At 39.5% G+C, this 27,936-nt stretch overlaps 1 protein-coding gene and 1 long non-coding RNA gene across 2 annotated transcripts in view; both read left to right on the forward strand.

Moving 5' to 3' along the window:
- The window catches only part of AVEN (apoptosis and caspase activation inhibitor), a 170,740-nt gene that overhangs the window by 7,325 nt on the left and 135,479 nt on the right, over positions 1–27,936 (forward strand). The gene's annotated exons all lie outside the window — the stretch shown is intronic.
- Positions 9,599–13,504, forward strand: LOC144265877 (uncharacterized). The gene is made up of 3 exons (XR_013346382.1): positions 9,599–9,658; positions 11,190–11,246; positions 11,531–13,504. It is a non-coding gene; the product is annotated as an uncharacterized LOC144265877 (long non-coding RNA).

Genomic DNA, 27,936 nt, shown 5'->3' on the forward strand with positions numbered 1-27,936 from the left:
TGGTAGTTTCTTTAATTTTTTGAGCAAGTACGCTTAGAGGTCATCGTGAAATTCTGTGAACTTTTAAAGGTGTCTTCATTTAAGTTGCATATATTTTTAACTCTAAAAGCGGGAAAGTTATTTTAAAGGATTTTAGATAAACCATTAACACTCTTCAGTTTATATTATAAAGCGGGGCATTATTTGGAAGAAACTGTATATTGATAATGGTTTTAAGTATTTAAGAGAACTTCATTCCAAGACTTCTTACAAGAAGTTAACGGCACATTTCATTAGAAAAAATAAGTATAAGTTGAGAAAGAACAGAATTAAAGGTCAGAGAATTTGCAATTATACCATTTTTCTGTACTACTCAACTTAAAATACAGCATTCTGACTGCCACGGAAACAGCATTAGTCATGAACAGCAGGTGGGGTAGGTAGTCTAACCTTTCTGTTTTATGCTGATCATATCCAGTATTTATGTGCCTGACTGCCTTAGTTATTCAGAAATAGGTGGTAGTTGACCATTTAAAATAAATAGTGTACAGGTAAGTGCTTCAAAACATAAAAACAATGTGGGAATATATTTATTTCTCATCTCATTTTGTGGTGTTTTCCATAATGTGCAAGAAACCAAAATTTGAATGTTCATCTTCAGTTGGATTCTTAGGGACTGTAGCTGCAATCCTTACCACAGGAAAAACTCAGTAGGAATATTACCTGTACAAGGACCAGGGAAACTTGCTTGCCTTATTCACATGTAGTCATCCCCAGTGAAGTCCATGGAACTATTCATGTAAGCCAAATGGGATTTGGTGAGTAGTCAAACAGAAAACTAACTTTTGTAAAATGGTTTGCAAAAGTTATACGTTCTGGTGGTTCAGAAATCTTTATCCCAGAATATTCTAAGTGGGCTAAAAATCAGTCTTATTTTTCAGCATGGGAATTTTAAGTGGGTTCATAGTTCTGTGTAAATGGACTGCTAATGTGAGACTGCTTCCGTTTCCTATTTCCTCACAAGAGTGAGTGGGTGATGGGAACAGTATTATTGCTTTTCAGCCCTACATAATATGATCATATTGTTCTTTAGTAGTCCTCAAAAGGTTTTAATTGAATTTAAAAGAAAAACTTTGTGGCAAGCGATTCATTGTTGATTTAGGACCCCATGACAAATGCTGGAATGAATATTTCTGACTGTTTTTAAAACAGCAAAGTAATTCATGCCTGCATAAATCTGTCTTATGGAATGAGGGGCTCCCAGTTTTTCCCATCCACTTTTATGTATGGTATTCCTTTGCATTTGCATGGGCGTTTGTCATCTTATTTATTGCTTTAAAAATGCCACCTGGTATAAGTATGAGGCTTCAGTGTTTCTGTTGGTAGACCTCAATAACAGAACCTTGCCAGTGAAATCGGTAAATTCAGTGGAGTGTGTGAGAACCTTGCCTCAAGGTTACTGCAATTCTGCTTCTATTCCTGCCTTTCCCGAGAGGATAGCTATAGAAAGATTCTCTTTAACCCTGGGGTGGCCAGACTTTTTTGATTTGTAGGATTGCACAGGGATGAGAGATTGAGATTCTGGGTCACAACTGTCCCTGGGATACGTCTCTTATGTTGCCAACATTGCTTTAAGCTTATTCTTATTGCCTGAACATTGTAGCTTTGCTCTTATTTTCTTTTGGGGGTGTACCACTCAGTTACTGCTGCTTTGTGTTCTTCAACTTATTCCTGTGCCTATTAATTCATAGCAACAATGGGAACTCATCAAAGTAACTGAAAATGAAGTTTCAGAGTAGCAGCGGAGACAGGCCAGGCCTTGCTTACAGATAGCCCCGCAACCTGAAGCAAATACTCACCAGCAACCACACACCACGCAACAGAACCACTAACTCAGGAACCTATCCTTTCAACAAAGCCCATTGCTAACTGTGTCCACATATCTATTCAGGGGACACCATCATAGGGCCTAATCACATCAGCCACACTATCAGAGGCTCGTTCACCTGCACATCTATCAATGTGATATGTGCCAGCAATGCCCCTCTGCCATGTACATTGGCCAAACTGGACAGTCTCTATGTAAAAGAATAAATGGACACAAATCAGACATCAAGAATTATAACATTCATAAACACTTCAATCTCTTTAGTCACTCGATTACAGACCTAAAAGTGGCAATTCTTCAACAAAAAAACTTCAAAAACAGACTCCAACGAGAGACTGCTGAATTGGGATTAATTTGCAAACTGGATACAATTAACTTAGGCTTGAATAAAGACTGGGAGTGGATGGGTCATTACACAAAGTAAAACTATTTCCCCATGTTTATTCCCACCCCCTAACCCCCCACTGTTCCTCAGACGTTCTTGTCAACTGCTGGAAATGACCCACCTTGATTATCACTACAAAAGGTCCCCCCACCCACCTCCCCCGCTCTCCTGCTGGTAATAGCTCACCTTACATGATCACTCTTGTTACAGTGTGTATGGTAACACCCATTGTTTCATGTTCTCTGTGTATATAAATCTTGCCACTGTATTTTCCACTGAATGCATCCGATGAAGTGAGCTGTAGCTCACGAAAGCTTATGCTCAAATAAATTTGTTCATCTCTAAGGTGCCACAAGTCCTCCTTTTCTTTTTTTGAAAATGAAGTGATATTATACTCCCTTTCTCTTTCTCCTTCATAGCAATCTTTAGCAAGAGTGCAAAAAATAAATGGTCCCTAAGAGATGGATTAAAAATGAATACATACAAGTACAATTGTTAGAACTGTGGTCCATAAAGAAAGTTACAGCTTGGGGCTCTGATCCTCAAATGGATCTATGTGGGCAGCATCTAACATGTGAGCGATGCCCTGTAGACTTCTTCGAATGATTACAAGAGGGTGTTCATACAGAGTCAGTTTCAGGATCAGGGCCTAATTGTGCAACAACTTTGATAATATAGGATTGTGAGACCTTCTGTGGACAGGTAGCAATGCAAAATGGTGTTTTGTCAAGGTATTTCTAGTACTGTGTTTCCCAAACTTGGGATGCCGCTTGTTCAGGGAAAGCCCCTGGCAGCCTGTACGTCCCTCGGCCTGCGCTGCTTCCCACAGCCCCCATTGGCCTGCAGTGGCGAACCACGGCCAGTGGGAGCCGCGATTGGCCGAACCTGTGGACGCGGCAGATAAACAAACTGGCCCGGCCCACCAGGGGCTTTCCCTGAACAAGCGGCGTCCCAAGTTTGGGAAACACATTAGAGATGAATGTACTAGAACAGTATCACAGCACCAATAAGCTTACATAAAGAATGTATTCTCCACCTTCAGGAAAGTGGCGCTGAGTCACTCTTTAGGGGGAAAAAGTTCTGTAATGAAGTCGATCTTGCAAAGAGTGCAGTTTTGAACACAATGCTGAAATGAACGGGGAACCCGATGGAATTGTGGTCTTAAAAAGCATATGTGAAGTAGCCACTCATCAAAGATAAATGTATGGGGTTTTTTTTAGATTTTTAACTAAATCAAGTTACCAAACTTCTTTTTAAAAGCAGAGGTACTTTTTGTTAGAGCACATAGAAAGGCATTTCAATACATCCTCTGAACTTTTTTGTCCTTGAATAGCTGAAAAACCACTGAACTAAAATGCAGGTTTGTGGATTCCTGATATGCCATATCTAGTTTAAGAATAGTGGGATAGCTGTTTTATAAACACTGGAGATATTATGATGTATAGTGGAATTGTTCACACCACCTTAACAATAGTATTGCAAATATTCCTCTCGAATACGTTGAGCTAGATATAGTAATGTGTATTTTACAAATGCCAGAGATAGATGGGAACCATCCAGAGTGTCCTCTAGAGCTTTAAACAGATTTGGGAACTGGCCTACCTTGCCAGTAATTTATTTTTCAGTCATTTCAGGCCATGTTTTCTGTAGCTGCAGTGATTCTTCTTGGGGGAAAAGTTAAAAGTATAATAGAACCTCAGAGTGACAAACACCTCAGGAATGGAGGTTGTTCATAACTCTGAAATGTTCATAACTCTGAACAAAAATTTATGGTTGTTCTTTCAAAAGTTTACAGCTGAACATTGATTTAATAGAGCTTTGAAACTTTTTTTATGCAGAAGAAAAAATGCTGCTTTTCACTTAATTTAAATGAAATAAATACAGAAATAGTTTTCTTGCTTTATCAGTTTTTTTTTAAACTTTACATTTAACACAGTACTGTACTGTATTTGCCTTTTTTTTTTTTTTTTTTTTTGGTCTCTGCTGCTGGCTGATTGCGTACTTCCAGGTCCAAATAAGGTGTGTGGCTGATCAGTCAGTTTGTAATTCTGGTGTTCGTAACTCTGAGGTTCCATTGCTCTAGAACCTATTCACTATAGTGTACCCCATCTTCAGTTCGTATTCACATTACTAGTCCCATTTAAGTTCACCTGCTACAAGCAATTTTAAAATAGGGGAGGGGGAAAATAATCTCTCCCCCTTGAAGTCAGTGGGATGTCTTGCATAAGTAAAAACTCCAGGGTCAGGCTGAGTGTGTGTGAATGTTGAAGACCACTAATGTTTTGGTAGAGCAAAAGATTTCAGGAAGATGAACTTCTTGTTTTCTTTCAACAATCAAGTTGGAACTTGCTTCATAGTATCTCTTTCTCTATCTTTATATAGAGCATCACTTAGAACTTACTTATTTTATAGAAGATACCTTTTCTCCACTTTAGCACATGCTGGCTCTTGTAAGCCTAAAGTGATCAGTCCTGATGTCCAAAATCCATGAGGCAGTTTCCTGGACTTCATACAGCTTTCAGAAATTCCCATACTGTACAACAAAGATTAAAAGCTTTCTGCCTGGTATCTGTCCTTTCAGCTGCCCTTTCTTCTAATTAAACTTCTTTTTTTGCTTTGGTAAATCTCTCTAAAGGTCACAAATGGAGCAAGCTAGTGGAGAGGATTACTCTTTGTTGCAGGGAGATATCTCTCTCTCTCTCTCTCTCTCTGTATATATACACCTTCATGAAAGACCTCTCTCAAGGCGTTTTTTATCTTCTGTAAAACTCATTTGCTTTTTCTTATTTCCCTCATCTTGATAAAGTCTGTAATGAGAGGAGAGATTGTGCTGGAAGAGAGAGATGTGGTGTTATGGGGGCTAGGTGTCCCATAAAAAAGGAAGTAAATTATCCCTGTTAATGAGAGGCAGTACTTAAAGGTCACTGAGGGAGCCTCATCCGTGGATGTCTGAAACTGTACAAATGCCAATAAGAAACGAATGTCAAATAAATACGAACACCCTAACCACCAATAATGCATTAATGCTCTTCCAAAAATATTTTCTTATCCACTTTTCAGTTTTATAATTGTGACATTAAATCTCTCTAGATTTAGTTCTCAGCAGTACTGTTTGTTATTGTTTTATCTGCATGTTAGTGCTACTATGAAAATGCAAAAGAAAGGCAGTGCAAGGCACAGAGAAACAGATGTTAGGGGGCTTATTCCTTCACCCACTTACTTCCCTGGTCCATGTCACATGAACAGAGAGCAACAATACCCGAAGTCCAAAGGTGCAAACAATTCGATGTTTATTGGGGTGAACTTCCAGCAAGCATGATTCCAGTTTCCTTCCTTAGTGTCCCCCTTCCCAGCTCTGACACCACAGAGACTTACATCTGTGTCCCTGTTCTCATTCCTGCCCTTAGCCAAACATGATTCCAATTTCCTCACCCTCATTCCCTGTTCCCATTTCCCCCTTTAGCAAAACATGTTTCCAATTTCCCCACACTATTCCCTCCCCCACTTCCTAACTGATTGCAGACTATATAGTAAAACTTGAGTTCCGCTTAGCTATACCTTAACCAATCATTTTCCTGAAATTTTACTAACCAATCCTAACATATTGTAAAATGATTATGTAACCAATTATATCCCACCACCTTATATTTAGAGGTGCATGTGTCTTATTAACTCTGTTTTCTCGTAGAGCTCCAGGAAGAAATCCCAGCCAAGGTTTCACCCTATCTGTGATTTGGGGGGGCGTGTCATAAATATAAAGGGAAGGGTAAACACCTTTAAAATCCCTCCTGGCCAGAGGAAAAACCCTTTCACCTGTAAAGGGTTAAGAAGCTAGGATAACCTCGTTGGCACCTGACCAAACTGAATGCATCCGATGAAGTGAGCTGTAGCTCAGGAAAGCTTATGCTCAGATAAATTTGTTAGTCTCTAAGGTGCCACAAGTCCTCCTGTTCTTTTAGCTTAAAGATAGAGAAAAGTCAGGATGTTTTGTCTACAGACCTAATAGACTTAGGCCAAGACTGAAAAGAACAAAGCACAAATGCAAGAGGAGGTGCAAACGCCCACATTCACTTGTCTGAGGTGTCTGATAAAAACTGCAGTTGAATGACTTTTACAAATGGTTAGTTTCTAATGAATAATTAATGATTAATTGGAAGGGAAATGAGCTTATCTACACAATGTGAAACCCTGAAAGGAGGACATATAATGGAGGGTGGTTTAATGTCAGTGAGACAGCAGACTAGATTGATGGTTTCTCCAGAAGTGATTGTTTGATTTCTCGCCCTATTGTGTTGTTTGTCGCTAAATGCAAACAACATAATTTGTGATGCTGAAAAATTTTATCAAACAAGATGCACGATTTCTGGTTTCTAGATCTCAAAATATACAGTAGGACGATTTGTTATGTCTGCCAACCTACATTAGAAACAACATGTGCTGTGGCTTATAGAATTTCTGGCACTTTGATATTGCTTGTAAAAAGAAAAGCATTGGTGGTGGTGGGTGGGAACAGGGAGGCTGTTCCAGGCATAGGAACAGCATGATACAAGGACATGCAGCTGAGTGGGAGTAGGAGATGGAGAGCGGTAAGGCAAAAGGACTTGGTAGCGCATGGAGGGTGGGTTGAGTAGGAAAAAATGAGAGCAGAGAGATAGGTGGGGTAAGATTGTATTGGAATTTGTAGGAGAGTACAAAATATTTGATTTTAAGTAGTACAAGGATTCTTAGAGTGGTAGTGGAGTGCTCAGAGCAGGAAGGTTATGTTTGCAGTACACTTTGGACAGGTTGAAGATAGGAGATAAAGTTGCAGAATGGGAGTTTAGAGAGCTAAAGAGGGAGAGGGACTGAGTACCGAACTCTGAGAGAGACAGTATATAAGGGGAGTAGGCAACCTGACTACAGATGTCACTGCCAAACACATTCTCTTATGGCTGCATATCAGAATCCTTGAATATGCCACTGCAGCAGCAGGACACACTAGCCTATACTGGGAACCCATGGGAGAAGAGCAAGCTCAGCTACTCTTGGAACAACTATGGAGTGGGTTGGGAGACAGCAGTGTTTGGGCTTCCCCTCACCAACCAACCAATCCCTAGACTGAGCATGTCACCCCAACAACCAATCCCTTTCTCCTCTGGGGCCACTGTATGATGTAGGAGCCTCTGACCTCTCTGGACTGGAATGAGAACCCCCAGAGCAAGGGCAAATACAAATAATAAATAATAATGTGGCCCTTTGATCCAAGCAGTTAGCCAATATTCGGGGCCTTGTCAGGTTGTTTCCAGTAGGAGAAACTGAAGATATGATTTGGGTATTACTTCAGAACAAGCCTGTTTATTTACAAAGAATGTATGTAAAGTCCTGTTTTCCTGAGCCCAGAAGAAACAGACAATATGAGGCATTTGCCTTGTTCAGAAATCAAAGTCTGTCATTTCAGCAAGTGCTGTGCCCAAAAGAAGCTCTGTCTTTTAGCTTCCTCAGAGGACCACACGGCACTGCTGCTTTCCTTGTCTGCTGGCTTTTTTCTTACTTTCTGGTTCTCTGTTTCACTCATACCCCTCTCTAGCTGAAACCAATAAGTGCACCAGCTCCAGTGTTTGCATCAATCTCCATGAACCCCTTTGTGCCACATGGCTTAGCTTCTGCTCGTACCTTGCAATGTTGGCCTGTTCTTCTATTGTTCTAGTTATTACTAAATAAAAGGGCATTTAATTTCTCTCTCATTTAATCTGAATGAAGGGTGACTAGTATTCCCCTCAACTTTTACTAGGTCTGTGGTTGATGGCTGCCATTAACATCTTCCAGCAGAGCAATAACAGCTGAGAACCAGGAGAGTGTGAGTTCTAGAGTCCCTTTTTCTACTAGCTGATTTTAATCTTTGCCTTTCACAACTCTTATTAAGATGTATCTCATTCTACAGACATGGTATACAAGCTGGGAATAAAACACAGCTCTCTAAAATGGCATCCATTTACCATGCTGCCTCTCAGAAAGAATCAATTAGATCTGTGTCCTTGGTTACACTGTCTGTAAAATGGGGTTACTCATGACTGGGTAGCCCATTGTTTCAGTGTGTTATACATCCTCTTCTCCTGGCTTGTTTAAAAAGGGTAAGAGTGTGTCTATGCTACTGAGTTTTGCTGATGCAAATTATGTCAGCGTATAGCCACCACAGTTGGTACATCGCTTGTGCATATGCTTACTTGGCTCCTTGTGTTGGTGCTGTGCATACTTACCAAGAGTGCTTGTGTCAATGCAGAGTGCATTGAACTGTGCGTGGTTTTGGCAATGCATGGTGTGGGAGAAATGAGTTACACAGGGGTGACTGAGCAAGGGGTCAACTTCTCATAATGCAGTGTTCTCCATCCGATGATATTATATCTGTCTCATAATTTTTGTACCTGTATTCAATTTCCCACAAGTCTCTGCTGGATTGATGACTGTCCACTATCTCTGACAGATGAATGGAACCTGCACAGCTCTGTACTATTGTCATGACTGTTGCAAGCACAGGATGCACAATCCTCTGGTATTTGCACACTCTCCAGAAGACTCTGGAGGAACGTGATTTTTTTGGAGGATAGATTGCTGTGGGACATAAAGTGCGAACCAATTCACTGTTATTGGTGGCATTCACGGAGAAGCTGCAGACGGTGGAATACCACTTCTGGGCTAAAGAAACAAACACCAACTGGTGGGAATGCATCGTAATGCAGGGTTGGGATGATGAGCAGTGGCTGCAGAACTTTCAGGTGCACAAGACCACATTCCTGGCCCTGTGTGATGAGCTCGCCCCCGTCATCCAACACAGGGACACCAAACTGGGAACTTCACTGGCAGTGGAGAAGTAAATGGCAAATCTCACTGTGGAAACTTGCACCACTGGATTGCTACCGGTGAGTGGGAAAATCCACTCTGGGGGATGCTGTTGTCAAGCAAGTGTGCAGAGCCATTAATTGTCTCTTGCTATGCAGGACTGTCATTCTTGGCAATGTGATGGACATAGTGGATGGCTTTTGCAGCTATGGGTTTTCCAAACTCTGGTGGCACAGTAGACGGCGCACACATCCTTATTTTGGCCCCATTACCTTAACACAGCCCTTTCTGTTGATATACTCTATTTTCCCATGGTTATGGAAGTGCTGATGGATCACCAGGGACACTTCACTGACATCAGTTTTGGCTAGTCAGGGAAGGTACATGATGCTCCTATCTTTAAGAACACAGGACTGTTCAGAAAGCTATAAACAGCGACCTTCTTTCCTCACTGACAGATTACCACTGGTGATGATGAAATGCCAGTAATGATCCTGGGGGATCCAGCCTACCCTTTATTCCCCGTCTCATGAAGCTGTCAGGCCACCGCGAAAGCAGCAAGGAAAGACTTACAACTACAGGCTCAGCAGGTGCAGAATGACAGTTCAGTGGGCTTTTGGTAGATTGAAAAGGCACTGGCTTTGTTTACTCACTAGATTGGATTTCAATGCGAAAAATATCCCAGTGGTTATAGCTGCCTGCATGTGTAGTGTCCTGCATGATATTTGTGTAGCAAAGAGGGAAAACTTGCTGCAGAGGTAGAGAATGGAGCAGCTGCCTAGCTATATGGCTCAGAGAGGTTTTGAAAGAGTACTTTAGTAGTGAGCCACAATAATGCATTGTGATGTACTGTGCTGTACCTAGCCCTGCTGTTTTGGGGGCCTGTTAGGAATTGTGTGGTGCGTGGTACGCATATATGACTATAACACTGACAGTGCACTATTAATTTTTGTGGTGCTTGCTGTACATTGATGATTGTTACACTGTGTTTGTCACTGACCCTACATATTATGAGTTTACAAGACCCCTATTTTCACTGCCCAGAGACATTACACACAATGTGTGTAAACTAATGAAAAGAGTTTTATTCAATAATGAAAACAGCACCTAACAAAATATCTAAAGAACATAATTCTTAACTTCAAAAAATTTGGGAACCCTTAACAAATAAACAGGGGAAAAGAACGTTGATGTCCATTGTAGCTACACATACATCAGTTGTGGCTCTCAGAGGTCAGTGTATTCAGGGTGGATAAAAATCAATGATTTTTTTAATTTAAATTGGATTTTTTTGATAAAATGCTTTTTGAGGAAAAAACCTATCTAAAGATACATTATAGTTTAAAGAGATCTCATCATGGAATAGGGATTATAAATTCTAATTCTGTAGTATGAGACAATATGTTCATGTAATATTTAAGAAACGTTTTGTAAATGAGTTCCAATAGTTCATGGATTAGGGACACAATCTTATGGGGTTCCAGGGGCTTCTGTATAGATTATTTAGGTTAATCTTTCTATCTACCCAGTGGGACTTAGTTCTCAGTCTAGAAGATACTTAGTTTTGCAGTTCTCAAACTGTGGGTTTGTGTCTCCAGAGATAACATGCTTGTTAACAGCAAAAAATGTTTTAAAATAAATAAATAATATATAGAGGTGAGAAATAACAGTCCTCAATCCTCTTGTCCCTCTGCAAATTTGTGTACACAGAGTCAGTCCCTTACCCCTCTCTAAAATTGCAAAGTTTCTAAAAGTTCAATGAACAGAAGATTGTTGGGGGCGGAATAGATCTGGACAAGGAGAAGTCTGGAGATAAATGTGAGAAGGGAGGGACAGGCAGTAGAAACAAAAGTGTGCTGCTCAAACAGTTTCATTCCAGAAGTCTTGAGGTCTTTCTGAGTGTAGCCTTCATTGATTTGATATCTACTGTACCATTCTCTCACTAGAAGGGAAAACCTATAATGGCAGCAGACTGTAAAAGAGACCCAGTTTGGGACTATTTAATGAAGTTCCTCTACCTGTGGGTAAGACAGACGTGTGCAAAATGCAAACAGTGCAATAAAGAAATGCAAGGCCTGGTTGCCCGAATGAAACAATATCATGAGAAGTGTTTCTTCTCAGGAGGAAGCTGCGTTGAAAATGATGAAAGGAACGTGTCTGAACATGCAGGATCTTCAGGTTGGTAAACTTTTTTATTTCATACTTCTTTCTTAAGGACTGCCTGTCTTCCTTCTGGGCTATTCTTGAATTCTCATGTTAGTACAATAGAGTAACAACTATATTTTTTGCTCAATCATTTTAGATTCAGTTGTGATAAAAAATAAATAGATGAAATAGGCAGATCTTCCTTTTACAATTTCACCTTTTAAAGTAGTACTGAGTGTCAGTGAATGCAGTGAGTAATACTAAATAAGCAGTATGGTAATAATAATTAAATAACTTCATTGACTTATTTTGTTTAGGAGAATCCATCCTCAACATACAGGATTCTGAAGACTATCCACCTTTAAGATCACCATCATTTTCTAGAGTTTGAGTTATCTCCCAATGATAGTGTTTCAGTCACATCATGTATGTCACATAGCCACAGTATATCAACTGTAGCAAAAAGAAAAAAAAACCTCCATCATCCAGAAACAACCATAGATAAGTTTGTGATAAGAACCAGCAGATTACAAAAAGAGAGATAATTGATGAAAAAATTGCCCGTTTCGTTTATGCAACAAACTCTTTCTGCATGATTGAGAACCCACACTTCATTAAGACCAGGATACAGTCCACCCAACAGAGCAGATGTCGCAGGCAAATTACTGGATAAAGTGTATGAAAGAGAAATTGAGCAGCATGCAAAAGGTCTCGCGGGTAAAATTATTAACCTGAGTCTTGATGGGTGGAGCAGTGTCCACAATGTTCCTGTTGTATGTGCTTACTTGACAACAGAAGAAGGGAATGTCTTCCTTAGAGAAACAACTGATAAATCAGGAAATGCACACACAGCAGAATACTTACAAGAAGTAGCAGTACAAGCTATAAGAAACTGTGGAAAAAAAATTCAAATGTCTAGTACGAGCTTGGTCACAGACAATGCTGCAAATGTATCCAAGATGAGAAGAAGTTTAGAAGAGAGTCCTAAGCTAACAAAATACAGTTGCAGTGCTCATTTGATGCACCTCCTAGCCAAAGACTTCAGTGTTCCAGAAATAAAGGCTAATGTTGATGAAATTGCAAAATACTTCCATAACAACCACTTCGCAGCAGCTGCTCTGAAAAAAGTGGGAAGGAACCAAGCTAACTCTCCCACAAGATGTGCGATGAAACTCAGTAGTGGACTGTTTTGAGCACTAGATCAAGAATTGGTTTAATCTGATGACAGTTTATGAACAACATTGTGAAAAAATAGATGGCACTGTCACAACCAAAGTTCTCAACACTGGGCTTAAGAGAAATGTTGAACACATGCTGAATACCCTGAAGCCTATTTCTGTAGCCTTGAACAAAATGCAGGGAAATAGCTGTTTTATTGCTGATGCTGTTGAAATTTGGAAGGAACTGAGTGAGATATTAAAAAGAGAAATATGCAGTGACAGAGTTTAATTACAAGCATTAAAAAAACAAATGGGACAAGCGCTATCTCCAGCTCATTTTTTGCAAATATTCTCAATACTCGGTACCAGGGTCAAACCTTAACTGCTGAAGAAGAGGAGTTGGCTATGATATGGACATCCAGCAATCATCCCTCCATAATGCCAAATATCATAAACTTCAGAGCTAAGGGTGAACCATTCAAGAAATATGTTTGCTGATGATGTTTTAAAGAAAGTCACAATAATGAACTGGTGGGCGTCACTTAAGCACTTGGATTCAGAGACTGTTGAAGTGATAATCTCACTTTTAACAGCAGTAGCTTCTTCTGCTGGTGTAGAAAGAATATTTTCTTCCTTTGGACTAATTCATTCCAAATTGAGAAATCATTTGGGACCTAAAAAAGCAGGAGAGCTTGTTTTTCTTTTCCAGGTTATGAACAAACAAGAAAATGAAGGTGAAGATGACTGAGTTAGCTGCAGAAGCCAATATTTTAAGTTTCTCATGTTGACCTGGCTGACATAGTCAATTTTAATTTTTGTTTTGTGTTTTTTTTAAAATTCATTTAACTATTTTAGTTAAAAACAATTTTAACAAAAACAAATCTAATTTTAAAAAACTTGAATGTTCAACTAAATTCAAAAATTCATATGCTTGTTTTGTTAAAATATTATGTTTGCTGTTTGAAGAAAAAAATCCAGAATATATAATGTTGTTGTTTTAGTTAAATAAACAGTTTAAATGTCTGTCTGGTGGTGATCTCCTCCTAATACAGCATGGCAAGAAAATCCTCCAAATATTAATGATTAACCTGTTGAATTTGAGATAGTTCACCTCCCAATGACTTCATAAATATCTGCTTCAATTACCTTTGGTAAATGAAATAAACAATCATTCATTTTCTGATATAGCTGTAAAACTAATCTGAAGAGTTTTCAAAATAAATCACTTTAAAAATGTATAGTGTGTATAGTTTCTAAAAATGAAACCTACATCTATCTCTGTGTTGTGAAGAATATGTATTAAGGTTATAACACCCAAGAATGCACTTTTATGTAGAAATCCATGATTAAATCGAGTGTTCCTGACTAGTGATTTAAATTGTGATTTTAAATCAATTTGATATAAATCAGATCCACCCTGGTGTATTTTAAGCTGTGGTTGTCCATGGTTTCTACGGAGTGCAGTGGTAGGAGTAAACGTGCTGGCATAGTTCTCCACTAACTGCCATGGCAATCAAGTCCACACTTGTTGCATCTGGAGGTCCACAAGAGTCTGCAGGATCTGAGTTTGTTGATGGAGAAGCTCCATTATGTCTCAGTGCATCTTTCTCTTCTGTTCCTGGGCCCTTCTCCTCTATACTCTTTCCTTCCAAATACAGTCCACAGTATTCACCCTCCAGGCTCTCTGTTCAAGGTCTGATGCAGCACTAACTTGCAGGACATGTCCTCCAATGGCCTCCCCCCTACCCCCACCATCTGTGTCAGTCATTCCGCTGATGTGGAGAAGATACCCCTCAAGGCTGCAATGGCTGCAGCTACAGATAAAACGCACACAGGTACCATTGTCAGTATAGTATGTACAGAAAGCGAAACTTAAGATTCAGAAATCATCCCTTCCTTTGTTCCCCAAAAGTGTTAAACAAGCCCTGCTTATTGCCATTTCTGCTTTGGATCGCTTGTTTATGGCACCACTAATAGCACCAGCCATGGTGAATATGACTCGCTGGGGTGAGGGAAACGAGGAGGGAGTTGCTTAGTTGCATGAAACTAAGAGTATAGGGCAATGGGACTGAATACTGGCACCATTTTCTACAGGTAGTGGTGGTTTTAGCTGATACCTCACTTCTGCGGGTAACAAAGGCAGAAAGAGCACAGCTGCTGCTGATGTCCTGAAGTTGCTCAGGCCTGTACACTGCGAGCCTGTTTAATGCAAAGGCGCCTGCTCTAGTTCCTGTCCAATGGTGTGGGAAAGTGTCAGACCGTGGAGGAAGAAATAAGTCTGCAATCCCTAGAAGCCTTTGGGAGCAGATTGCATTTTACCTCGGTCGAAGTGTCATCAAGATCTTTTAGGAGGATTCAATGGACATCCCTGTGTTTACAGACAAACTGCTCTGTACACTCCCCCCCCTCCACCTGTCTAACTATAGAGAGGAATGAGAGGTAGTAACTCTATTGCTCGTTGTTGTTTCTACCTTTTTTAGTACAAGAAAATTCAATAGCTGTGCCCTGATAAGTTGGGGGAATAATAACTGTAATGGGAATCTTATTTACACGCTTACCCAAGGTTCCTTCCCCTGCTTCACGCTTGCCTGCGCTCAACTTCAGGGACTAGCTGGACTGTGGTGGAGTCAAAAACAGGTCCTGACTCGTGGCACAGTTGCACCTTCTGGTTGCCTGTCCCCAGTACTCTTCCTCTTCCTCATGGTGGTCCTCCTCCTCGCTGTTCATGGCAAGGGCCTGTGACTCAGGCTCCATGGAGGTGTCCACGGTGGGTGTGCGGAATTGTGGTAGAGTCTCCACCAAGTGTGGAATGCAGCTTTTTGTAAAAGTGACAGGTCTGCAGCTCGGCACCTGAAGAGGTTTTGGCTTTCTGATATGCCTGCCGGAGTTCCCTGGTTTTCAAACAGCACTGCTGCTAGTCCCTGATGTAGCCCTTCCCCTGCATCCACCAAGCAATCTGCTTGTAGATGTTGACATTTCTATGGCTGGTTCAGAGCTGTGCTCACACAGTCTCTTTTCCCCACAAGCATAAGAGATCCAATATCTCCCGTCTACTCCAGGTAGGAGTGTGTCTAGAGCGTGTAGTCAGCATGGTCAGCTGGGCAGTTGCACACAACAGCATGGTCAGCTAGGTGTACTTGCTCAGCTGGACAATCAGGAAAAGGCATTTTAAACATTTACAGGGGTTTTAAAGGTGTGCGTGCGTGCCCGCCCCCCAGGCAGGGGAGTTAACAGTTGTAACTAGAGCAGTCAGTGTTGGGTAGTGAGGGACATCAGCTGGAGGGCTGTTAGGGTTGACATAGGTAATGCAATGTCTACACTTGTGCTGCGTTGACCTACGTACATTGACCATAGCACAGTGTAGCTTTGGGAAGTGGTGTTACTATGTCGGCATAATGGGGCACTTGTATCAGTAAGAGAGAAATTTTACGTGTAGACGTGCACAACTAGGTCAGCTCAAGGTGGCGTACGTTGACCTAACTTGTAGCATAGATCAGGCCTGAGTGTTTTTGTGCTGCCAGATAATGTAGATAGTCCTGTAGCTCAAGTGGTAGAAGCCTGTGTTGCATTGCTGAAGGTTTGGTGGTGTTGCATGATAGGGAAGGGATGGGGTTTATTACAGCTGAACATCATGGAATTTGTTTTTATTGTTTTTTCTTTAACAAAAAACAAAGAAAACAAACAAAAAATCCCCACCACCTCCTTAGGAAATTACATACAAAATATTGCATGAATAGAAATGTATTTAGGTTGCAAAGTTAAGCTCTTGAAAGTGAGAAAATGCCAGAAATAAGGTAGTGTGTTCAATGACAAGTCTGCCTCCTTGTGGGTATGCATTAAAATACAGTCTTTACTTATGTGATGACATTAAATCAGGCAGCCAGATCTGGTATAGTTAAAGTTTAGAGCTTGTCTCTTTCCAGTGCTCTAAAATCTGCATGATTATACATATTGTCAGTGCCCAGCTGTTGACACAACCTGCGCAATTCTGTATTGAAATGATATAGACTGGAGCTTCAGGATGCACCTCTTTCCTTTCATCACACACGGGTGACACAGACCTGAATCTCATATCACAAACACACCTCTACCAAACTGGCTCACATACTGCCTCCACTACTCAGTACAGCTGCACCACCTAAAACACTGAATGCAACTGGACTGCAGGCAGATAAATCCCCATAGCTCTTGCCAGCTCCAGAGGTGCAGAATTAAGGTTTCATGGGTGTTTACATTAACTCTGTGTTTCCTGGTTTTCAGAAATTGGAGGTCTACTGAACTAGACATTCTGGAAGGACACGAGCTGTCATTGGGCAACCTTAACGCTAGATGTCTGAGCTTGCACCTAGCTGTATCAAAGTGCAGTTTATTTAAATGAGTCCAGCTCATCAAGCAATCCAGTTCACTCTGTATGACTTACCCTGTCCTCATTATTTATCAATCCATCAGTCTTTTTGTCATCTGCAGATTTTATGAGCCATTGTTTTATTTTCACTTCTAGATCACTGATAGAAATATTGCATAGTGTCTGGCCTAGAACTGATCCCCACATAACCTCACTAGAAACATCCCCTTTGATATTTGTAATTTAAGAACTATTATCTGTTAATTATGGCATGAAAAACCAAAATACAGGAAAACATCCATGCAACCATAACTCTACCCTGTTTGAGCAATGCTGCAAAACACCCATAACACACATACTTGCACTTTTTGTTTCGCATTTCTTATTTCTTCCTCTCTTCTCCTTCACTCTGAGGACCTGCCCCCGAAGTACACCATCCGTGTATAACAAAAGCTAGGAAATAAACACACGCAGACTTCATTTCATGACAGTTAAGGTTCAGTGGCCTTGTGGTTAAGGTTGTGAACTGCAATCTGGAGACTGTATTCAATTCCTGCTGTGCCACAGACATCCTTTGTTTTTTGGGCAAGTCACTGAGTTGCTGTCTTCCTCAGTTCTGTATCTGCAAAATAGGGATAATAGTACTTCCCTACCTCACAGGTATGTTGTGAGAGGAAATACATTAATTATGCGGGTGCTGAAGTGATAAATAAAGAGGAAAGGGCTATAGGAGTATCTATGACAGACTATACAGAACAAGACACACCTCACCAACTCAAAATCTTGAAAGCATGGAAATAAAAAAAATCCTGCAATTTTTTTTGCCACTTTCACATTGCGTACAATGTGCTTGATAACATATTCCAACACTCCATGAGGTTTTCGTTCATCAAGAAAATACCAAAAAGCAGTATGTACCCCCAACTACATCAATCTCACACTGTGCCAAATGGTGATATCAGCAATGTTAATGTAGAATAACTTCCTGAATGTGTAGTATAGTCAGATGTGCCAGTCTGCTGATAACGGGAGTATCAGAGGTTACTGTTAAGGTTTTGCGCTAGAGTATGATTTTGATGAAGTTGGGGGTATATATTGCTTTTTGGTGTTTAATGGTGATGGAAGTGAAAGCCTTATAGTGTTGGAATGTGTTGTGTTGTAGGCAATGTGAAAGTGGGAAGGAATGTAAGACAATTTCCCTTAACTTTTTATACCCATGCTTTTAAGGGCTTGAGTTCATGGAGTGTGTCCTGATGCAACTTTACTTGTCACCAACTGAAATTTTTTTTGTGTGTTTATAATATGCTGTGTGTGAATATTATTATATGTGATAGTTTAGCCTTATAATTTCTTTTGACTGAAAAAGAGACAGTTGGATATTAGTTTAAATTCAAGGTAGAAGAATTTTCCTTTGTGAACTAAAACCTCCATTCTCAAGTATTAAAACTTTTGAAAACAGCTGTCAAAAAGGAAGTGACTGACATAAGATGATATATTTTACAATTATCAGTGACTAAGAAGTAAGTGAAAACCAGGACTGAAAAAAGCACAGTGACAAATGTTTTAAACTGAGAATGCATTGAAGGCTTTATATATATAATGTTCAGAGGCTTTACCTTGTCTGCAGGTATCATATGGCATGGGCGTAATAATACTAAGCCAGGAAACCTACAATCCTTTGTGAATGGAAGGCAGAAAACAAAACTGGCTTTCAAAGCCCATAAGCACTACAATGAATTAAGAAAGTCCAGTGTTTTCCTCTTCATTAAATGGAGTAAATACAATATTAATGTTTATTGGAACATCAGGAATCAGAACCCGTTGTAAATAGTTGACTGGTTGAACGATAGAGTGACAGCAGGCTATTTCATATCGTGATCTGGTGTGAGTTGATTTTAGATTTCCAGTCACATTCAAAGGCCTTATTATATGTCAGTCTTATTTTTTTAGAAAAAAAAGAAAACTTATCAAGCTGGATAAATTCGGGCTGTCACATTAAAGTGCAAATAAGAATAAAAGCTTCATATCTTGAAATATCTAAATACAGTCTGAGTGACGTTGTCACCAAATGTTCTCATTAAGTTTTGGACCCTAGCTCAGTAAGAGTGAAATAGGCAGATAGGATTGCCTATTAAGAACATAAGAATGGCCGTACTGGGTCAGACCAATGGTCCATCTAGCCCTGTATCCTGTCTTCTGACAGTGGCCAATGCTGGCTGCTTCAAAGAGAAAGGTGAGTCTGTGTCATAAGCATCCACTTAAGGGATCTCCAAGATTTACAGTGTAACTTTATTGTAGTGCCGTGATTGGTGGTAGATTGAGACAGATTTTGCCGCACTTGCTTATAGGCTGTGTCTATGGATGTAAGGAACATGTACTATTTGAAATATTGTGGACTTTTTTTTTACCTTTATAATAGTAAAGCCAGGTTAGTAACTCTCTGATCTTTTTTCATTTTGAAACTGATATAGAAAACTAGTTTCTTAATTTTCATGTATTTATAAAAATTAAAATTGTTTAAAAGATATAAATGTTCTCTAAATTCAGAAGAAAACTCAGCAGTAGTTTAAAAAAGTAATGTTAAATACTATTTTAAAATAATTGGATAGGAAGCTGCCATATTGATAATTAGATGGAATGTAGGTCTCAGAATTATAATCCCATTTTAAATCCATAACAAAATGGGAGATTTCCAGAGTTTTTTTTAATTTTTCAAGCAATGTGGCTGTTGGGCCAAGTAATCTTGCCATCTGTGACATTTTCCTCATACAACCAATGAAATTGTTTGTAAGGGTATTGATTAGTTGTTACCTCTGATATCATAATGGTCTAGGACTCTTGGAATGGCATAGATACATGCCTTGCTGTACCTATACACTGCATAGGTGTAATATGTAAAGTCAAATGTCTGAGCACTTAAAAATTGGATGGTAACAGACAGAGAATCCCAGTGATGACTGATGTGACTGGTGATAGATACCTTGAACACAAAAAACCCTTAACCATGCTTGTAGCTGTTTCAGTTGCTTCACTCTGACTGAACAGATATTTTAGGCTTCAGAGTGACACAGAGCATGACAATTCTGGAATCTTCTTATATAGCTGAATATATCTGAAGTATTTTTCATATACATTAAAGCCTTGAATTCTCTTCCAGATCTTTATGGCTTAATTGGGTTTTGTGAAGGGTTAGTTCAGTTTTGTGGCTAGGTAAACTTAGTGGGGTAGAGCGTTTTTGGTGGTTTTAAATCTAGACGTGCAAATATCTTTTGGCTAGAATAAGAGGAGACCTGTCTGAAGTTTAGACCTACAACACACAAGCGTACAAAGCTTTACTCACTTCAGTAGTTTGATTAAAGTCAATGAAATTAGTTGTGTGGATAAGGATTTGCATGCTGTCAGACATAAATGTATCTTGGATTCCATGTACTGATTCCATGTACTTTGATTGACAAGATTTCTAAATTTTATTACTTCCATTTCATCAATGAGATACTTGCAAAAGGTATGGTGCTATTTAATATATGATTTGGGTTTATAAAACAAAAATGTCATTATTGCTTTTTACGATATAATCACATTTGTAGGTTGCATCAAAGATTAACCTCATATTCTTGCACATATTTTCCTCTAAATATGATCATGAAGGAGAGATTTTTGGGGAGGGGGGTGTCACTGACTTGTAGAGATTAGCAGAATCAAAAATAATAATAAAGAGAGGGAATCTCCTTAGAAAATGGTCAGTCTGGGTTTATTTTACCTTTGATCTTAACTATACATGCTAACAATTTATTTTGCTTCCTTGACATTTTGAAGTCTCTATAAATATAAACTTTTTAGATTATTATTGAAACTGTCAGTGTAGTTTTTTAAAAATATTAAAATAAAGGAACAAAATAAAATATAGTCAATTAGACTATGAAACAAGATGACACAAAATCCTGTCTAATCGTGTATTTTCCAACACACCTCAGCATATATTTTTATTCCCATTTAAGAATTGCAGCTTTGACAGCAGCAGGCATTTGACGGCAGCTGGACATCTCTCCAGCATACTTTTGATGATTGATTTATTTTTGAACATATAATACAACATTTGGTTAGAACAAGTATTTTAAAATTGATCTTGCATGAATATGTTCAGTGCATTAGCAACGATCACTAATCTGACTGAAATGCTAAAACCCTTGTTTCAATGCACTCATTTTGGAAGGATTTATTCAAATCTGTTTCTAACAAGATTAGGGCTGTCGTTTTATATTTACATTTGTTTCTGAATATTTGCAAGAAAAGCATACAATGCTTTCACGAATTACAATGTCAGTTTGGAAGTAACATAGCAGCCAAGTCAGTGCGGTTCCATGTGACAATTTATACACATTATTTAATGAGTGAGTTTACACATTTGCAAATTATTTTAACATAACCACAAACTTTGACTTAATATAAAATCATGTTTGATTTAGTGTTGATGAAAACTGTTGGACTGACAAGGCTGGAAAATGAAGTCCTCTTTATCTACAGGACAACATCCAGGCAAGTGTCTCATACACGATACCCTGCAGTGCGCTCAACCCTGACTGTGGAGAGAGATGACTTTCTTTAGGGGGATCGGGGATAGTTCATTCTCCATGGCCTATACAGTTCTTGGCTTCTCTGCTGAGTTTTCCAATTAGTGTGAATTGTGGTGGTGAATTTCTGATAGTTGAGCTGGAACTAAGAATTAGCAAACTCCCGTCCTAATAGAGGGGCCATCAAACTTTAATCCCTGCTTAGCTGTGCCAGATTCAAACTGCTCGCCTACAGGTGAAAAACTATCCAGTGAGCAATACCATGAAGCATCTAGTGCCCCAGTAAGTGCTTATTTAAGGGGGGGTGTGTGTATATATATGTTTTACATAACTTTAATGTTATTTTAACAGTTTTGTGTGGTGTGTGTGTGTGTGTGTGTGTGTGTGTGTACACACACACACACCCCAAACAAAACTGTTAAAATAACATTAAAGTTGCAAAGTTAAGTGCTCAAGTTAGAAAATACCAGATGTAAGACAATATATGAAATCTTAATTCTTCCCTTTTGCGTTTATGCATTGTAATAATCTTTCACTGCATGATCACATACTATTTATTCTTCACCTAGGTTGTCAGCAGGGTTTCAGCCAATGCCCTTCAGAGCCACAGCACAGGCTTCTTATCATTTGAATTTAGGAGTAATTAACTGGTAGCAGAAGTTGGCTGTTATCTTCTATGTGGACCAACCCCTTGATTCACCTTTTGCCAGTGGGTTCCTGAACTGTTTGTGAGACAACGGTGGAATGTTGAGTGCCAGAATTTGTGGGTTCTCTTCCAGTTTATGGATGGGGAGTGTTGTCTAATGGTTAGGTCCATGGTTGCAGCCAACATAGCCAAACTTACAAATTTGGTTCATTTCTTCTGAAAGGCAGTGAAGTTAATGGAAGTGATCTGGATCTATTACATTAGAGATTTAGGTTCTGTTCCCAGGTAGGAGTATAGAGCTTGCTCAGTAATATGGGTTGGGAACTGCAAAAATATTAATGGTGGTTTGTGGAAAAAGTGAAACTAGGATTCATGACCTACAGGCTTCTAGACCTGTATGACTTCCCCAAGGCCAATAAGTACTTTATGGGGTAGGATCTCCTCACTTACACTCATTTAAAAAAAAATTGAAATTTTACTTGGGAAGTGAGACACTTGTCATCAATTGTGTGAGTACCATGCAGAATATGTGGTAAGTGTAAACTTGAAAGCAAAACGTTCAATTTTAGATTTTATGTAACAATGTGAAAATTACTTCAGGCCTGCTGAGTATCTCTCAGGGAGATTACTTGTGTATAAATGTTTCCAATATCAGAGTGTATATTAAGACAAGATTTATCTAGTGGATTTAATGAATGGAAGATGAGGTTGACGGTTATAGGAACGTGGCTACATAAACTAGCTGTGTGTACAATTTTGCCCTAATTCTGCAGGCACAGGGGTCAGCCTACATGATGTTCATTGTAGGATCTATGTCTTGACTCAGTGTTTTGTTTTTTGCTTATTTACGCATATATGAAAACAACCCTAACATAGATATCCGTAATCCCTACTGCTCACCTGCCTAGCCATTATCAGCTGACAATTTCCTGTATGAATCATGGTGGAGGTAATTAGAAATAGGCCAAAATACTTAATTTACTTGTCCATTTGTAACTAAATTACTAAACTATTTTCAACCACACTTTGTAAATTGGACCTATTTCTAGGTTTTCAGTTGTATGTCCCATTTTAGTCCAAAGTATATTTTCACTTGTGACTTATAAAAACAATCTCTATATTTGTGTGACAATGACTTCTTGTAAAAATGGGGTTCTAAATAGGTAAGCTACCAGCCTGTTATATCTCCACAGAAGTGTGTTGCAGGTTACCATTATAAAACATTTTTTCCATTTGTGAAAAATGTCTAAAATATGACAACCATATTATGAAATATTTTAGTCATTTACATTTATTTTTTGAAAATCTGTACAAGAAGTGTGAAATGCAGATAACCACTTAACGGCTGTGGTTTTAGGGCTATATTCTATCCTTGCTTATGCCCCATATTTGCCTTATTTATATGTAGTCTAAATTAGGGATGTAAATAGCGGTTAAAAAAATAACCATGTAACCGATTAAAATTTTATTGGTTAAACGTTTAACCGGGGAACTTCGGATGCGAGGGGTGCTGCAGCACCCTCACATTTTATGTTGGGCTGCGCTGCCCGGGGCCTGGGGATCCTGGCTGGTGGACCTCGCTGCCGGAGACTCCGCCACTGCGGTTGGGGACTTTGTTGCTTGCCACTGGCCCCCGCTGCGGCTGGGGTCCTGGCTGTTGGCCCTATGTCTGGGGACTCCACTGCCGGCCCTGTGGCCAGGGTCCCTCCTGGCTGCTGCACCTGGGGTGGCTGCAGAGTCCTGGGCTCTGGCCAGCAGTGGAGTGTAATCATCTGGCATGCCTCTGCAGCCCCTGCTGGGGGGAGGCACATGGCTCCGCATGCTGCTTCTGTTTGCAAGTACCTCACTTGCTGCTCCCGTTGGCTGCAGTTCCCTGTTCCCGGCCAATGGGCGCTGTGGGGGGGTTCTTGCAGGCAGGAGCAGTGCACAGAGACCCCAGCCTCCTTTTCCTTCCAGGGGCCGCAGAGGTGTGCTGGCCACTTCCAGGAGTGGCATGGGGTCAGGGAAGATAGGGAGCCTGCCTTAGCCCCGCTGCTCCGCAGGACTTTTAGCGGCCGGAGATTGCGATCGATTGGTAGAGGCTCCAGGATTGACCAGTTGATCGCTTCTACCTGTTGATGACGACTAATCTATACAGTGTAAAATTAATGCAAGTCTGCCTGAACTACCATCATTCTGAGTGTGCATTCTGTTTTGGCTTCACAGGGCAGAATTTGTCCATATTACACAAGTGCCCTTTGCCCTTGTTAGGTTAAATTCATGAATTCTTAGTCTGCTTGCAATACAGAAGGGCTGAATGTATGTCCAGGAGATATAAGTAGGGTAGTGCAAAAGACTAGAATAAGACTTTTATCTGATTTATTATATACAGTATTATCTTCAAAGGTTACAAATCTACCTGACTCCATTTGTGATTGAGAAAATTAAGTTATTGGAGGACTCTCTTGTACATTTCTGGATTTAAGGGAAAAAATACCTTTAATGAACACCCTTGTGAAAATGGATTTTTTTGAGGCTGTGTTGTTACTCATTTTGGGGCAAATTGTCCTGATGCAACCCCATTAATCTCACTATCAATATGCCAGGAATGAATTTGGTGCACTAAATTAAAATCTTATATGGCTTCCCAAGAGGAATTTAAGTTGCTGTGCTATTAATGTACCTCTTGTGTTTCTATTCATGCTTAGAGCAGCCACTCAATTAATACAAACCAACCTCCCTACTTGGCTTTCTTCATAAAAGCTTCTGAATGCCCATTTTATTCCATGAAACATTACAAGTATTAAGATCATAAGCCACTTTCTGTGTTGTTAGTGTTTTTATTATTGTTAGTATTATCATAGTGCCTAGGAGCCCTAGTCATGGACCCAGGACCCTATTGTGCTAGGTACTGTAGAAATACAGAAAAGAAATTTGGTCCCTGCCCAAAGATATTACAGTTGAAGTATAAGATAAGAGACATCAGATGGATACAGACAGATAGACAGGGAAGTACAAGGGAAGAGTGAGACAACAATATATTGTATTTGTATTGTATTTATTGAGACAGATGTTTTTATATTGTAAGTTCTATGGGGCAACGTGTTCTTTGTGTAGCAAATTGCACCTATTTTGAATCACTTTCTATAAATAAATGTAAAGTTTATTAGCACAGTGCTATATACATAATATTCAATAGGAATCCAGTTTGTAAACCTTTTGTCTGGGTAACTCTATGGCTAATTACGTCATGCAATCTATGCGTGTTTGTGGATGGATAGAATTGTTACCACTGGAAAATCCAGACTAACAATGCCTTATAACTGGGCAAAATAAAGAGAAAAGGATTAAGGAAACCTGAAACTTTCTGATGGGCATAATATTTAAAGTTCAGTACAGAGCAATTGCAGGGCCAATGAAAAAAGTAGCATATGATGAATGTGGTTGCAAGGAGTTTTAAGGAGGTAATAATTGCACAAAATAGGGAAAGATGATGATACACGAGATGAGTATATAGAGATAGTACTGAAAGCAAGTAGAGGGAAGTCAGAAGAGGAAAAGCATAAAATGAGTTACAGTACTTATATATTGCAAAAGTTGGAAAAGAAAATGAGGAAAAAGTACTATAGGGTATAAAAGAAGCAAGAGAAGGACAAAGTAAAGTATATCAGCAATATAATAGGGAGGAAGAACAGAAATGCCCTGAAAAAGAGAAAATGGAAATATACTCAAGCTACAATGGAAGAGCGGGGAACATATAAGTACCTAGAAAGACAGATAAAATGCTTCAGTCTTCTCTCAGTAGGATAATATAAAGAGGATTTTAAGAGGGATGATGACAACTTCTCTTGGTTATCAGATACAACTATTTAAAATAATGTATTCCATTTGGAAGATCTCTCTTTCTTTAATTTTTAGAGTTGTATTAAAAAGCCTTGAATTCACAGTGTTTGTTGAGTGTGAGTGTATGTGTACATGCCAAGTGTGCCAAGACTATGTACTCTCCCCTTAGTGAGTAGTTGAGTACAGGCAGGATGTTATGGATTGCTGTTATATTTTCTCCATTCCTTTTAGCTCATGGTTTGAGCCAAAACTCAATACTTAGGCTCCAGTCAAGAGGAGAGTGCTGATTCCAGGGAATTGTCCAGTTGAAAACCATATTCCATTCATTTTAGGGCCCTCATTCTTGAAGCATAGGTATCAGCATCAACTTGTCTGTAAGAAAGTGGCTGAACCAAATGTCTGGTACTGTTTTTGCTTTCCTCTCAGCTGCTATACCTTTCCAACTCATTGTGCAAAATCTGTGTGTGAAGGGGTGTCTGTACCCTGGGAAATGTGGGAAGAGTTATCCTGCTTTGCTACAAATTGTCCACAGCTGCCTGGCCCTTTCATAGGGATTTGCAAAGGAGTAGGTTGGGATCAGAAGTGGGGAATCAGTGACACTAATCTCTTCCAAAAGGGAGCGGGACGATGGGGTCTGAGGGGAAGTGAAAGATGCTCTTGGGCAAGGGGACTCTGAAATAGCACAAGCTCTTGTGCAGTTGATGAGCCTGAGGCAAACCTGGCTCATTTTCATCCCCCATGTACGGATCTTTGGAGAGCTTTGTTGACATGACTTAGTCCTTAAAGGGGCAGGATGTAGTTTTGTTTTGTTTTGTTCGTCTGCCATAACCGCTGCCTGTAGAGAATAGCCTAATTTTCTGCTTTATCTCCTGGGATTGCGTGACTAGTTTTTTTCATACTATTCCTCACCCAATCCCAGCTGCAAAATCGCAAAGGCTTCCTCAGGCTATGTCTACACTACACAGCTGTTAACGACAGGGCTGTGTCGCTACAGCCGTGCTGCTAAAAGGTGTGCAGTGTAGCCGCTGTTTGACAGCTCTCCTGCCAACAAAAAACTTCCACCCCTAACGAGCGGCATTTCTGTTGTTGGCAGGAGAGTGCTCCTGCCGACAACCTGCCGTTCACACTGGTGCTTGTTGCGGCAAAACGTTTGTCTTTCGGGGGGAGGGAAAGGTTTGTCGTTCAATTGCCAGTGTAGACGTAGCCCTAGAAAGACTCCTGCTTTGAAACAGGAGTGGATTAAAGCGCATTTAATGTCCTGCAACCTAGTATCAGGTAGATTTACATCCCAGCTTGCTACAAAGTGTTTGTATACACAACCCCTATATCTGTCTTGGGGATAAATAGTAGCATTCTTGGTTGAAGACCAACATCCATTGTCAAGCTACATATTCATGATAATATTTTTTAACAAGTTAAAGGAACACTGTAAACTAAAAAATCACTCTTCTGTCTGAATTTTACTTCCTATTTTTGTTAAATTAACACGTAAACTTGCTTCTACTGAGATTAGAGAGAGAAATATTTTTTTTCTGTTTTTGTTACGTTTACATTTGATAACTTTGTACATTCATTTAGTTTTTCCTATTTTTGTGTGTGTCTTTAACACAGTAAATGAGTGAAAATTAAAAAAAAAAAAAAAGGAAATGTAATTAAAAAACATCCCATGAAATTGACTGGAGACTTGGGGGAAAATGTGGTATTGAAACTACTTTAAATTCATTTTTCAAACTGACTAGATGTCAAGCTGATAGTCACCCTTTAAAGTTGCAGCTATTTGGAGATATTGCTTTAAAAAAGTGTAAAGATAAATTTTTTTGTTTGCTTATTTAAGGTCACATTATTTGAAAGTTGACCTTTTAAGGTAGTTCTGAGGTTTTGTTTTAACTTGTATGATTATTGGATATTGTGGTATATTTAGGGGCCACATTTAATACTGATGTCTTCTTGCTACCAAAGTAAAAATAATTTCTCATTTCAATGTTATGATTCCAAAGGTAGCAAAAAAGTCACTCTGAATAGGTAGATGAGAACAAAGTGTGAAGTGGAAAGAAAGAGGTTTATATATACGGATGTATGTCTTAGGTAGTTACTGTACTAATGGTGAAAAATAGCCACCATGTAGAAATAGTAAGGAAATTTAGTCTCTAAAGCTTCACCATGCAAAAAAAGGAATGTT

Source organism: Eretmochelys imbricata, chromosome 6 (assembly GCF_965152235.1).
Source record: "Eretmochelys imbricata isolate rEreImb1 chromosome 6, rEreImb1.hap1, whole genome shotgun sequence".
Classification (NCBI taxonomy): Eukaryota; Metazoa; Chordata; order Testudines; family Cheloniidae; genus Eretmochelys; species Eretmochelys imbricata.